Source organism: Lycorma delicatula, chromosome 7, assembly GCF_047948215.1.
Source record: "Lycorma delicatula isolate Av1 chromosome 7, ASM4794821v1, whole genome shotgun sequence".
NCBI classification, from domain to species: domain Eukaryota; kingdom Metazoa; phylum Arthropoda; class Insecta; order Hemiptera; family Fulgoridae; genus Lycorma; species Lycorma delicatula.
The window spans coordinates 18,449,110-18,463,062 of NC_134461.1; the positions used below are offsets into that span (position 1 = coordinate 18,449,110).

A 13,953-nucleotide genomic window follows, 5' to 3' on the forward strand; every position below is an offset into this window, starting at 1 on the left:
AAGGAAAAAATTGTGTAGGCAGGCCACGTTTGGAATATGCAAAACAAATTGTTAGGGATGTAGGATGTAGGGGGTATACCGAAATGAAGCGACTAGTGCTAGACAGGGAATCTTGGAGATTTGCATCAAACCAGTCAGATGACTGAAGACAAAAAAAAACAAAAAACATTTATTTCTTCCAAATGACTTTAATTCACTTAAAAAAAAATATAATTGCAATTCGTTAAAATAGCTGCATCAAACCAGTTAAATGACTGAAAACAAAAAAACATGATTTTCTTCCAAATGACTTTTAATTCACTTAAAAAAAATATAGTTGCAATTCATTAAAAAAGGAGATGCCTGCAGAAATGAGTTTCTGGATCTTGAACTAATAGTAATTTTATTACTTTGATATAGTTCCAAGTTATATTGCTTAAAGCTTATTTATTAACTTAAATTTTATCCCATATTTTATTTATTAATTGGATTTATAATAAAGTACTTGTCTTGTAAAAATATATGGCTCTTCTAGTAATCGTGTTCCAACTCATGTTAATAAAATAAATGTATTTTTATTATAATTCATAATATTATTTTATTTATTGGGTAAAATGAATTTGTTTAAAACTTGTTTTTTTTATATTTGCAGTTACTCTTCTCAGTTCTCCAGGGACTGATCGTAAAATTGCATGTGCGAATAAGAAATATTCTAATTGAATGTGTAGGAGTATTCTTATTGGATTTGTGGGTGTGAAATTTTCAGAGCCTACGGTAAGGAATTGGTTTATATTGACTATTACTGTTATTCATATAACGTTTTTAATAGTGAAATATGGATGAAAAGGAATTTTCTTTTTTGTTCCGATTTGATGATTCTGTTTCATGTAAAAATATTAAGTGTGCTTACTAGTAATAATATTACCAGTAATATTATTACTGTTAGAATAAATGGTAGGTTATGGAATGAAAAATCGATTTATTGTTGGGTTGTCTACTCCAAATTCCCCTCAAATTAATTGTACAATTATTTTCTCTGCATGGGATGGCCGAAATTAAATTTGTAATTAACGTTGCTCCTCAGAATGATATTTGTCTCCAGGGTAACAGGGTAATACATAACCTATAAATGTTGTTGCTATTACTATTATTATGATTATTGATCCTGAGGTTCATTTTTTTTTTATCTATTTATATGATCCGTGGTACATTTTTCATCGTGTGTGAAGGAAAATTAAAATAAAGATTATTGATGCTCCGTTTGCGTGGATATTTCGAATTATTCATCCGTAATTTTCTTTTCGAGTATTACGGGTGATTTTTTTAAATGTTTAATTGATCTTTGATGAATGATGTGTAGTTAAAAATAATTTGAATTGCTAAGCATGTACCTAGAAGTGGTCAATTAAGAATGAGATAATTGATTTCATTTTCGTATATTGGTTAAACATAAGTTTTTTTAATCGTCCTTCAAATGTTTGGTGATATTAAATTTTTTATTTTGAATATCCAACAAAATTTTGATGTTAGTTCTCATTTAATTCTGTTGTATTAATTTTTATTTTATTCATTTTTGACAATATTTTTATAGTTTGATTTGATTTTATTATTATATATTATTAGTAATGTGAAAAGTTATTAATATTACTATTATTATTTTTGTATTTGATTTGAATTTTTAATTTGATCCAATTCTTGCTATATATATATATATATTAGTCCTCCTACTGTTGTTTTAAGCGTAATGTATATATATATATATATATATATATATATATATATATATATATGATGAGGATTTAATAATTTTTTCCCCTCTTTATTTGCCCCGCTCCAGAGAGCCGGACACGTACTCAAACAACAGAAACTCAGCTCTGGGGGGTGCCATTACCTCAAACCACCTGGGCAATAACCCTGGGCCCGACTATCCCGTGTCGTTCCAAGGTCCCACCCAGGCAGCCGGGACTGGGGTCTGTTCTTTCCACGCCTCAAATAAGGAGACCTCCGAGAGTGTATCCTCGCCAAGACTACGGCCTTTACATTGCTTTGCCTCAAATGGGGAACTCCCGAACGGATCTCCCACCGGGACTAAGGTCTTAATTTTTCCCCCAGCGGCTCCGGAAGGAGTCCCCGCCCGATCATCGAAAGTGAGACACCGGACCATCCCAACCCTTCCGAACAGAGCTGTCCCAGATTGGAACCGCGTGGTATCCAGGTGCAGCAGCAGCCGATTGTCATGCCGCATGAGTAATTTTGCAATCCCGGCCTCCAGGAGCGTGTCCATGCACATTACACGAAAAACATCTGGCCTCTCGGTGACAGTTCTTCCCGACGTGGCCAGCCTCCCCAAAATTAAAATAGTGGCCGGTACAGTCAATGCCACTACACGCTTTTTTAATAATCGTAGATTGGGCTAGGCATAATGTTATTTGAATAATTAATATTGTTCCTGATGTAATTGAGTGTTTAAATGTTGGTGAAATAATATTGATATTTAACCAAAATTTATTTAAATTTTGATTTTTAAGATCAGTATTTTTTAAACTATTTCACACTTTATTTTTGTATTTTTATTTTTATAAATATTTATGTTGTTTCTTTATCTTTTTTGTTATTTTTTTTATATTAATTAGACCCTTGTTTATTCGTAAGCATTTTTTCTTATTTATTTTGGTTTGGAAATCTTATTATTATTTTCATTGCTTTTTATTATTGTTTTTATGGATTATTTATGATTATTATTTTTTTACTGTTTGGTGTTTTTGATCGTGTTTTAGGATTATCATTACTGATTTTTTTTAATTGGTTTGTCTAGAAGTCCTTATTTAGATACTTTGCCTTTATGTTAAAATTTATTTATTTATTTTTAATATTTGGTTTATTTTTATTATTTTTGGGGTTTATTTCTTATTTTTTTTATAGCTGATATGTTGTCTTGTATTTTTTGTTGTTTAAGAATTTGAATTTGTGTTTTTATCTCCGTTTATTCTTTTTGTTTTTTGATTTTTTTGTCTGATTTTTGTATTTTTTGTTTTCATTTATTATTTTTTTTTTAATTTTAGATTTTGTTTTTTATTTTTATTTTTTTCGAGTATTCCTGAATTTTTGTTTATTTTTGGATGATGTTATCACCCTGAACGTCTGAGAGCACGGTTTTTTAAAATTTGTTAAAACCTTTGGCTCATTAACGTTTTACTTTCCCACCTAGCGCTACAGCAGAGCTATAGCTACAGAAGAGAAAGTATAGTAATCGGTGATATGCGATTTTCACCGGATTGATACCTTAGGAACCCAAAAAAACAGGGGTGAAATTTGTCGAATGTTCATGTGCGTGTGTGTGTTCGGTGTTAGATGTCGCACTCTAAATCAATTTACATCGGTTTTTTTTTTTTATTGGGTTTTTTTTTGTCTCGGTTTTTTTTTTATTACACGTTGTGTTTTTAGATTAGGATATATAGCTGGTGATTTAAATTTAGTTTGATTCTTTTTTTTGGTGTTTGGTTTATTTTAAGAATGATCTTTTTTATTTAATGCCTGATTTTATTTGTTCATTGTTAGGTTGAGATAGATTGGCTTTAGTTATTTATTATCAGAATAGAGTTTCTCATGAATGGTGTTGGTAATGTATTTTTGATTTTGAGTTTTGTTATTTCTTTTAATTTTGGTTCTTTTCGTTAGTATATTATTATATTAATTATATAATTATAATATCTATTAATTTTTTTTAACGATAACTTTATATTATTTGCTTCTTTTGCTAAAAGAGCTCAATTTCCGTTTTCTTTTTGATTACTTGCTGTTATAGCAGCTCGTACTCGTATCTCTTCTTTAGTTCATCTTTCTTTAATTACTGTGACATTGTCAAGTTATAAGTAGCGATTGTTAATTGTGAGAACTCACAGTGGCAGTCGTAAATTATGTGAATTCAAAGTGAGATTGCTTTAAGAGAAATTAAAGTTAAAATTATTTAAACAGAATGTTAAATGAGAATAATTTAAAGAGAATTCAAAGTCAGAAAATAAAAAATGTTCCAAACCATCACCCTTACTATTTATGCGGTGTGTCTAATTTGACAAACGTTGTTGTGGTGTTTAAAAGTTGAAAATTACGAAGCAAAGAAAGAATAACACGAAAAGAAAGAAAAGTTGTATCGGTGGAACAAAACCTTGAGACAATCAAGATAGAGACAATGCAGAAGGTATCTGACGATTTTAGTGTTGGACGGAGGGTTGTTACGGTGAGTGCCTTAAAAGAAAGAAAAACTGTTGGTGAAAAAAGTTCACAGAATTTTAAAAAAATGGTAGTATTCAAGAAAAAATTTCAGAAATTAAGCAAAACTGAAAGCCTAACGGGTGATCAGGTAATTGACTGTGATGAGTCAGGTTTCAATTACAAAATGTTACCAAGCAAGACAAGAGAGTAAAGAAAGGCTGACAATTTTAGTATGCAGCAGTGCGACGGCAAACTGTTAAATGGATCTTGTAATGATTGGAAAGTCCCAAAGTCCTAGAGCCTTTAAAACAGTTTAAAAAAACGCTCTTCCTGTAAAATAAGTTTTCGTAAGAAAATAATACATCCAGAAAAGCTGTTTTGTTGCAAGATAATGCTCCAACGCACCCTGATGCAAAGGGGCTGGAACATGGTGACATTAAGACAATGTTTCTGTCTCCCATTGTGCCAGCCTATGGATCAGGGCGTTTTGGAATCAATACAAATGAACTATCGCAGTAAAATACTGTCCAGTTTGATAAAAGAAATTGAAGAAGGACAAGACGTGATTGAAAAACTGAATCGCATCAATGTAAATTATGTTGCTTATTGGATTACAAGGACCTGGACTAACATAGGGGCTGCAACAATTACCAAATCATAGAAGAAGTTGGTAGAAGGTATGAAACCGGAAAGCACATATGAAACCGCAGAAACCAATTTACTTTTAGTGTAACTATCTCTGGATGTAAGAATGCATCTTTGCAAGAAATCGAAAGTTGGGTGAAGGATGATGATCAGTGTGAAATAACTGATGATGAAATTGTCGCTCTTGTGTCAATCGCGATGACAACGAAATTAAAGATCCAGATCAAGAACAAGCACTGACTCTTGAGCCTCGCATAATTTCACATAATGACTGAGTTAGGGCTCTAGAAACTGCAGTTAAATACATTGAACAATAAGAAGAAGCTACAGGAATCGATATAATGCTGCAAAGATGGTGAGACTTGCCAGCGAAGAAACGGCACTCGTGATGAAAGCAGACTTCACTCAAAAATTTCTTTTGACCATCACGGGATTGAACTTTTGAAATACTGTACTCCAACTGTACTTTTGAAGCGTACTGTATTAAACGTCAGACAATTCTGTAACTGTAAATTCATTTTTACTGTTTTATTGTAAATCATGATTATTAGGTTCGTAATGTGTAAAATTATAACATAGTTTGACGTTTAACACACCTCCCTATTATCCGACATTTTCTCTTATGTCACTTATTTATATAAATGATGTCACTGGAATGGAATGGAATGCAAAGTTGGCAGGAGTCTATTACTCCCTACTTTATCGCAGAACCTGGACAGAGTCCCTTGCTGCTGGATCTTTCTATTCGGGCTTGTTTTTAAAAGGGTTATTTTTAATCTCGGATCTAATTTTTCAATTTTTGTATATTATTATTATAGTGAATTTAAGACGGATTTAATTGCATTCCAATTCCGTTGTTATACCAGCGTTATCGAACCCATTTTACGGGCCGACCGCGGAAGGCTAGGCTTATAAAGCCTGTCCTCCCGACGCAATTCCCCCTCAGATCGTCCACTGAAGTCCTTTCGGTGCCAACTCCTTAATAGGCTAGCAGGAATACGCCACAACGGGACACTAGCTTTAAGGAGGGAGCAATGCGTCCCCCTTTCCGGAGGAGTCGCTATTGCTGGGTTATTTGTCTTAATGTAAGTCTGAATTAGGAGAGGTTGTGTAGAAGCTCTTGATGTCACTATAATAATATATATAATTTATATTTAAATCAATTTAAAAATTTGTAAAAAAATTTTTCTATATACAAATTCTGCATACAAAATTATCACCTACAAGCTCTTTAATTAGCCTATATTAAAGAGCAATATAAATTTTTTTTTTTTAAGATGTCGTGTTTTTTAATATTAATTTTTTTTTTTTTAATTTTACTTTTAACTGTTGAAATAATTTACTACAGAAGCTTACAAAGAAGCTTCTAAGTAGAAAATATGAAGATGGAAATTTTTAGCGTATGAAAAATGCCTGACCGAAATTCGAATCCGTGACCTCCGGATAAAAGGCTTGAGAAGCGACCGCTCTGCCACGGAGATCGGTATTTAAAATGATAATTTTTATATTTTATATCGGCAAAATATTTATTTTTTACTATTTAAAATAGACATTAAAATGTAATGCTTCGCATAAGCTAAGACAATTTTTCATGACTGTTTTTAATTAGATAAAACTGAAAATTATAAAACAAATTGTGCGATAACTGTATATATTACATAAGGTCATTCGATAAAAAAAATAAAAATATTTGCGAAGTTTTTTTATGAGTTGATTTTAACGATTTAATTTACCTCATAACCTGAAAGTTTACGCGTGGAAATGTAAAATGAAAATTTGATGACTGGGATTCGAACCCGTTATCTTTCGGATGAAAGGTTGAGACGCTATCACTTCCAACACGAAACTCAGCTAAGTTTAATTTATAAATTAATACATATTAGACTATGTATATAATACATCAATATCGTTTTTTTTTTTTTTTAATTTCATTCCTGAAATGGAAAATTGTTCTTGCAATTATTATTAATTCGATTCCATCATAAAACATACGTTACTATTCCTTGCCTTTTATTATGAATTTACATTGTATTCTGAAATATGATAAACCATTTTACTGTTTGTTTTACAAATAAAATACTTACCGTATGTATATTTAGATGAGAGGATTTCTACTAATATTATTCTTTAAATACTTTGGCATTGCTTTAACAGTGGAATTGTATACAAATTACAATTACATATTCAAAAACTTCATAATTTCCCAAATAAAATATAGTAATGTTGGGACTAAGTATGATTATTTATATGGTGACATTTATTAAAATGATGTCGCTTGAAATACCGTGAATTGTTCTCCCAAACATGTTGGTGGCAGTAATTATTATTAAAGGGGGTCTGTATTCAGCCCGTTTAATGTTAATTACACATAATTTCTAATGCTATTAAATTTGTTTTTTTTTTTATATTTCAAAATAAATATTTGGCATCGCATTTGTCTTTCTGTATAATTGTCTGCAGTAATTTAAATTATTTTGTTTATGTATCTATATCCGAACTGATGTTATTAAATTTGAAGAATAAATATTATTAAACATTTACATTTATCACTATTTATAAATTAATTATTCCTTTTAAATAAGCTGACTTCTTTGTATGTGAAAAATGTCAACCATTGTGTATTATTCAAAATTATTATTGTAAAATTTCAAAATAATTAATATTATTTAATTGCACTTAAAGATTATAATTTCGTATGTTCTACTGCTGGTATTAATTAAGTAGAAAATAAAAAAATACATTTGATTGGAATCTCTTTAATCTCTGCCCTTTTAAGGCTAGGAAATCTTATTAATTAAGCGTAGTCGTCAAAAATAATTACTAAATGTAGGCGAACGGGAACTACCCCGAAAATGATGTGATACTGATCAGCATCGTTCTAATCAATTTAATTTCCACATTAATATACGTTTTTGAGGGTGCTGAATCTGAATATGAAGTTTATTTTGACCTGGAATTGCGGGTAACATTGTAAAAATTGACATTTTTGTCAAAAATGACAAATATACTTTTTCATGTTTTTTTTTTTGTGTTTAACTCGCTGCATCTCAGCCGGATATTAATATTTTTTTTTAACAAAATGATATTCAAGCGAAGAATCGCTTGAAGGAAAAATGCGTATACAAAAGTAGCTTTTTCAATTTAAAGAAATTTTCAAATGTATAAATTTTAGATATAACATTGTATAAATTGTTATTAAATAGTCTGATTAGCAATGAAAATATGTAAAAATACACGTTAAAACAAAGTATTCAGTACTGCATATTTTTTTTCTATTCAGTTAGCACGCGTGCTCAAATAGCTGGCGCGAGAAGCAGCTTGTGCGGTCGACCGCCGGCCGTCCACGCTACGTACGGTGTACTTTAAATTCCCATAACTTCTTTATATGGCATTTTAATAGCTGTAACTTTGTGCATAACTTCATGTCTTAAATTTTAATACTGTTGGATTAAAATTGAAGATTCAAAACTTTGTCGTTTAACTTTTACAATTGAATGTGCTAACTCGTGAAAATGCACCTAAAATTTAAAAAAAATCATAACTCAGCTGGAAAATGGTTTTGAAAATTTGCTCTGGTATTTTTTTGAAGAATTTCTTTAAAATTATACCGTTAAAATTTTAACAAAAAATCATGAAAAAATATTTTTCTTATTTTTGGCTAAAATATCAATTTTTACAATATTTCCCTCAATTTCAGATCAAACTAAACCTCATATTCAGTCTCAGCACCTCAAAAACATAAAATAAGATGAAAATTAGCGATTAGAATGATGCTGATTGAGTTTTCATGTTTCTAAGCGATTTTTTGGATCTGTCCCGCTCGCTAATATGACAGAAGTTAAGAAAAGATTCATTTTTTTATTTTTTTTTATTTATTTATAGTCGCATCAACAATTAAAGTCATTATGGATTCACCAAGATCTGTTTGAATATAGCGGTCTAGTCTTGAACAGACTAAGCCGGACCATTCCTGAAACGTGTGATTAATTGAAATACAACCACCAGAGAACACCGGTATCCGCGATGTATTATCCAAATCCGTACAGAAGCAAACGCTTTTTAGAATTTGAATGTTAGAACTCTCCACTTCAAAATTAACTGATTTGTAACGACGAGTTTACCACTAGACCAACCCCGTGGGTTATTAATTTTATTTGTTCCTTCTTAAACTGATTAATTATAAATAGTTAATAACTTTCTTCTTTTCTACATAAATTTAAACTACAATTAGCTCTTAACTTTAATACTACAACAAATCAGTAATTAATTAGAATAGAATTTGTTGTACACGAAATATACGTAACTTAAATGCAGTGAGATTTTACTATGAAAGTTTTTGTATACCTTTTGATAATATTTCTTTCTCTTTGTGTTTGTGTGCGATCTCTTAACTTCATGAGAACTACTTTTAATCTTTGTAATACATTTGATTGGTAATATTAAGTTAAATACATGAATGCTTTCTGAACAAAAATAAAGTAATTAAAAGTTATATCAGAAGCTTAGTGAGCAACTTTATATATATAAATTAAATTAAACGCTAAATAATTTCATTATTTATTTACATTAGATTGTAAAAGACAATTAAAATTAAAATGTGATCGGATTAAAAATATAATTGTTTACTTGATTGAAAAAAAGTTATGTTTTAAAATAAATAATCATTTTTTTGTGTATTCAAATGGCTTGGTTTTAGTTTCCTGGTTCAATTTTTTTTTTTTATTTACAAAAATTTTTAAATGATGAATGTTAAAAAAATGTTCAGATCGTTTATGTAAACAATTACGTAAAATTAAATTGGGTAAACACATTTTTTAAAATGAAACGTCGTAAAATTTTAATTCATCAATAACTTCTAATATTTTTTAATTTTTATTTTTTTTTTATTGTTATTATTGAACTATTATTTAGTATAATTGTTTTTTAACAGAGGTTAATAAATATTAATGCCCTGAGGTAGGTAATCCCCACGTCCGGAACACAACATCTACGTTCCACGTCCAGGGCGGCAACAGCTGTACTTATGTACAATACATATAGCTGGCTAACGGGGCTCCGAGTAAATTCCTCGGATGTATTACTTTATTGACCTGTCTCCATCTTCAGGTCAACAGACGGATTGGATTTTTCGGCTACCTGCAGGATATGAACAATTTATTGATTAGGAAGTGGACACATACCAAACTTAGAGCTGACGATGTGGCGGCCAGGGTCAATGTTATTGCACGTGTAACGGCGACCCTTCCGTTGTCCACATGCCTCCTGCGATGGCAAGCATGTAGCAATGGTGCCCATGTATGTCGGCGCATGGGAGCTCTGAAAGCTTCGGTGAGTAGGAGCCTGGAGTCAGTGCAGAGACTGCTCCTCTCTCCGCTCTCTGCCAGGACATATGCCGGTTCCACCGGAGTACCGGATCGGACCTCCAAGGTTAGTAGCTCTGGAGTGGGGGTGTACCCCGGCGGCTAGCCTTGCTACAGAAGGAATATATGTTCATGAACATTCTTGAACAAACTAACGTGGCAGAGGGTGCACGTAAACACCCTCGTTTAGAAACCTCAAGATTCGCCACAAGCGAAGAGGAAAAAAGTAAAGAATCTGATAAGATAAAGAAAGATGCTGATAGAATCAGTAAAGAATTAAAGAAAAGTCTGTTTGGCTATAGCGCACCTAAGCCAAGATTTTTAATTATGACTAAGGAGAATGGAAACTTTCAAAAAGTTAGTCCATTCCTAATTGCAAGAGAAATTACTAATTGTGCTGGTGGTCCTGTCAAGTAAATTCGTAAAACTTTTAATGGATTGCATGTCGAAACCATCAACGACATGCAAAGCCAGAAAGTTTTGGCGTTGAAGAAGATCGGTGAATTTGCGGTTTCTGTCCAACCGCATAGCACACTGAACTGAGTTGTTGTTTGTCGCGATCTTCTTAATTGTACAGAAGAAGAAATTGTACAAGAAATGTCAAGTCAGGGAGTGACTCAATGTCGCAGACTTACTATGAGAAGAAATGGTGAGATTCTTCCTTCAGCCTCGCATGTTTTGACATTTAATAGGCCGAATCTTCCTGAAAAGGTACGAGCTGACATCCATCAGCTTGATGCACGAGCTTTCATCCCGCAGCCGATGAGATGTATTAAGTGTCAACGATTCGGACACACAGCAACAAGATCTGAAGCGCAGGAAATATGTATATGTGGAGAGAAAACACATGAGGGTGACCCATGTAAAGACCCTCCAACCTGCGTTAACTGTAAAGTGCATCACAATTGTCGTTCAAGAAACTGCCCTACGTATAAATTAGAAACAGCGATTCAGGAAGTTAAAACGCTTCAGAAGGTCAGTTATCCTGAAGCGAAGAAAATACTCAATCAACGTACACCACGACCATCGACTTCTTACGCAGAAGCAGCGGCTGCCCCTTCCACATCTAAAATTAATGTGGAGCAGTTGCTTAACACGATGGCACCAAGTCTTGCGACAATGATTGAAAGAATCATTGATTCAAAGATTGAGTCGACTCATCAGAGAAAACAAAGTAAAGATGAGAAGGCTCATCCCCGGACTAACGCCGTTGACATGAAAGACACACCAGCGCCGTTTAAAAAACCAACTAAATCTGCGATTGTAAAGTCACCAACTTGTGTGGGAATTAAAAATCTTGACTTATCTAGCAAAGAGAAACGAATCACTCCGTCGCCTAGTCACAAGTGACAAAAAAATCTGAATCTGCGAAAATGGAGGTGCAAGTTATTATAGAAAAAGCACCAGACGCAGATGAAATAAAACCTGTACCAATAGAGCCTCCAAAAGCGCAAAGATCAGCTTCGGTGAGAGCATCTATTTCAGCTGGACCCAGTACTGCAGTAGAGATAGAGTCCGGCTCATCCGCCGCGGAGACATCATCGCTTATAAGTTTAGATTCGCTAGCAAAGATGCTAACAGCACCGGCGAAAATTTCATCAACTGACGTCAGCCGAAGAACGTCACTGGCATCCGAAATAGAGGAAGACGATGCCATGTCTGAGGCCTCAGATACGCTGTCATCAGAGGTTTAGGCCGTCAGAAGAATGGAGAAACGCAAAAAAGGATGCCCGAAAGGAAAGCCTAGAAAGTAATTTTATTGGATCAGAAGTTATAAGAAAAAGTAAAATTTTGATCATTTTTTGACACATGAAAATGTGAAATATTGAACCCTTTTTTTATTTTTTTTTGAAGTGGGATGGGGCTAATGACCAAAGTAGTCGATGCCTCTAAAAACCTCAAAAAAAAAAAATAATAATAATAAATCAATACATTTAAATAAAAAAAAAGATTAACAGTCGGTTTTGAACCGATGTGCCTTCTCCTAGTAAGATCCAAATATTTCATTAATTAAAATTTTATTTACCTATAAATCTGGAACCAATGAAAATAAGTACCACTTATGATATATCGTTGAAAAGCTCTCAATGAAGGCTTATCACTGATGTTAAGTAAAAGTCTAAAATCAAAATATTTTGGTTTTTTGTCTTTTTTGGGGCACTTTTGGTTCAATCGATTGCAATCAAAAGGGATGGTGCACAATTAGAAGTTACAACAGTCGTAAATCAGAAATTTCAACATCCTACCGCTAATCGCTTTTGTGTTATGCTAGATACATATGTATGAACATAAGTAGTACGTACGTACAGACGTCACGCCGAAACTAGTCAAAATGGATTCAGGCATGTTCAAAATGAATATTTCGGTTGAAATCAGAAAACCGAAATTTTTTGCATCACAATACTTTCTTTACTTCGTACAAGTAAAAAGCTGACAACACAGTTGTAGGCTCGCTTTTCTGTGCTGGGCTTTTGTAGGCTGGTTTTTTCTGATGATTGGCTTACACACACGCGCACGCGCGCGCACACACAAAACAAAAATTTTAATGATAAACATTAAAATATTTATCATGTTATCGAAATATAATTTTTTTTCGTTTAATACAATAATTCTAACTAAAGCGCGCGCGCATTAATAACTTTCTTCAATTTCTACATAAATTTAAATTACTATTAGCCCTCAACTTTAATACTGGTAAAAAATCATTAATTAATTAGAATAAAATTTGTAGTATGCGAAATATAAATTCTGTAGTCTTAATGTAGTAAAATTTTACTATGAAACGTATTTAATTCATGTGGATGTATCGGTACTAACGGCGACGGTCGGCACTAAAAATACTTATGTAATTTCATAACTTACATGGAACAAATTTCGATTGTTCGGTTGGTAGACTGGTGTAGCTGCAAGGCTTAACGCACTAGGTAACGAGTCAATCCGATGATCTAGTTTGAGACCCAGCCAGAACGACCTACTTTTTTACATTTTAAGTATTTTTCATTTATTACTATTACTGACCTGTGATGTCGGAACATAACAGTAGTTACAGCATGCGATTTTGCAAAAAAAGGTTTTTTGCAAATATTGCTATTTTTTAATTGTTAACAAATATGCCTAAGAAAAATATGATCTTAATTAGGCAAAATCTCGAGATACTGAGTGTGTTTCCTTACTCTACACCCTTACCCCCTTGATCTTTTTAATGGCATCATTGCCCCGTATACGGAAGTAATCTAACCAAGTTTGGTCATAATAAGGTGATTTAGAGCACACACGTACATACGAACATTAACATCCGGAAAATTTTCATCCGATATTTTTGGATTCCTTAGATATCAAAACGTGAATATTCGGTAAAAACCGCATATGCCCAAATTAAACCGATTACAATACTTTCTCTTTCTAGAGTTACAGTTCTTCTGTAGCGCAATCTAGACAGGAAAGTAAAAAGAAGAATTATAGAAATCGATTTATTTTATAGAGGTTATAGCTTGAACATACATAAAAAAAAAATAATAAATACATGCGTGTCCGATTGAGAAACATCTTTTTTAGAACTAGATTAGGCTGTTAACATTTTTTAATAGCCTAATTAATATTAATTTGATATTCTGATGAAGGAATTTGAAAATGTAAAGGAAAACAAATTTTTTATCATCTAACATTTTAGAGAGCGTTAGTTTATATCACTTTTCTCTTTCGTCATTCTTTTGTAATTTACATTTTTTTCTTTTTTTTATCAAGAAGTAGTTTTCTT

At 32.3% G+C, this 13,953-nt stretch overlaps 1 long non-coding RNA gene across 1 annotated transcript in view; it reads left to right on the forward strand.

Annotated features, from left to right (window-relative positions):
• Positions 1–662: 662 nt before the first annotated feature.
• LOC142328006 (uncharacterized) overlaps positions 663–13,953 on the forward strand; it is a 63,327-nt gene continuing 50,036 nt past the window's right edge. Inside the window, exon 1 of the long non-coding RNA XR_012757152.1 lies at positions 663–753. This is a non-coding gene — a long non-coding RNA (uncharacterized LOC142328006). The remainder of the gene's footprint in view (positions 754–13,953) is intronic.